The sequence below is a fragment of the Limulus polyphemus genome, unplaced genomic scaffold, assembly GCF_000517525.1.
Source record: "Limulus polyphemus unplaced genomic scaffold, Limulus_polyphemus-2.1.2 Scaffold576, whole genome shotgun sequence".
NCBI lineage: Eukaryota > Metazoa > Arthropoda > Merostomata > Xiphosura > Limulidae > Limulus > Limulus polyphemus.
Window position 1 is genome coordinate 356,967 of NW_013666186.1, and position 1,632 is coordinate 358,598.

At 32.4% G+C, this 1,632-nt stretch overlaps 1 protein-coding gene across 1 annotated transcript in view; it reads left to right on the forward strand.

The window, feature by feature from the left end:
* Positions 1-1,632, forward strand: part of LOC106459212 (hormonally up-regulated neu tumor-associated kinase-like) — a 61,300-nt gene that overhangs the window by 42,306 nt on the left and 17,362 nt on the right. The gene's annotated exons all lie outside the window — the stretch shown is intronic.

The following is a 1,632-nucleotide window of genomic DNA, read 5'->3' on the forward strand; positions in this document are numbered from 1 at the left end:
ATGAATTTATGCCAATAAGTTTGGTATCAAAATGTAGATTATAAATCACATTTTAGAACTATGCATTACTCAATTTGTAAATGTAAAAGTAAATATTAAAAAAACACGGATAAACATTGATTTTTGTGTGTCACATGGTATGTTCAATGCAGTACTGGTTCAAATTAGATGTTTGTGAAATCAAAATACTAAGTCTATAGTTTCATTTGAATTAGAAACTCAAATTACAGATATTGACAAGCTAGAATATAAGATAAGAAGGTCTTATCTTTTCTATTTGCTAAGATATTGCTTACGTAATAAATCAAACACAGTGCCACCCCGGTCACCTCTTTCCATTTTTGGAAACGCTCCCTTATATACACTATGTATGACATGAATAACCAATTGGAAGCATAGAATGTCCCCTAGTGGCTTTCTTAGCCATTTTAAAGGACATAGCACCAATTCTTTCTTTTGAACCAAGATTTCAGGTTGTGTCTGTAGTCTGCTCGAAATATCTTATTTTTTTAGACCCAAATACAGCGTAGTTACTAGATAAATTATAGTACAATTATATGGTATTGATGTAGTAATTTATGATTTTTTGTTATTCAAAAGTATATATATATCAAAACTAAAAAAAAATAATTTTGTTTCATATCCTCCACGTGGAAAATTTTTAGCGGCTTGGCAATTTACGTCGAGCAGCGACCGAGTACAAAGGTCATAACTAGATGAGATAATTGTTTGCTTTACTTCTTGATTTACTGTTCTATGTTTTAGGAAAAATAACTTTAAAACTTATTTCAAAATAGCAATAATCTATATCCATATATAATATATAATAATTGAAATGTAACTGTGCTTTACAAAATACTAGTCGACTAAGACATAGCCAAGACAGGTCTTTTTGTAAAGACTAAAGGTAAGTTTTATATTGTTATGACAGCAGAAGTCACATGATGCTGGTAACACGTGAAGCAGAAGCCAATGAGACGGAGACCAGTACGGAAGAAGATGCGTCCCGTAAAATTAAGAGACTTTGTTGAATTTTAATTTTGTGTTTGTAATTTCTGTACATTTAATTAAGTTATTGTTATTTATCTATTGGTTTAATGTAAGTGGCTATTGTTCGGAACGAACAATACTAAGGAAGGGGCAGTGTTACGACAGCAGAAGTCACATGACACTGGTAACACATCATGAGATTCTCGAAGGATCTTGACTTTTCCTGGCAACTCCAGTCTGTTCTAGGTGCCCTCTTTTTTAGTATATGAGCCCGGCAAATAAAGCGGAGAGATAATTGCAGATATATAGAGAGATTGAAGATGGAGATAATTGAGTCAAGCCTTAAGTAAAGTGTGTGAATCACTGTGATTTATAGCGTGTGTTCATAAAAGTAGTCAAGTTTAAAGTGACTGTGGAAATTCTGTGTATTGCAAAGTTATATCGAGAAAGAATAAACTAGTTTTAATTAAGAAAGGACTTGTATCGCTGAAGTTTCTCGGAAAGAATTTATACCGAAAATTAACAAACTATCAGATACGCAACAATATTATTGGATAGGGTAACATGAGTACATGTGCGCTGCATCATTGTAACTGCTGTATTGTTAGCCAGGCAAGGGTGAAAGGTCAATATAATAAAATT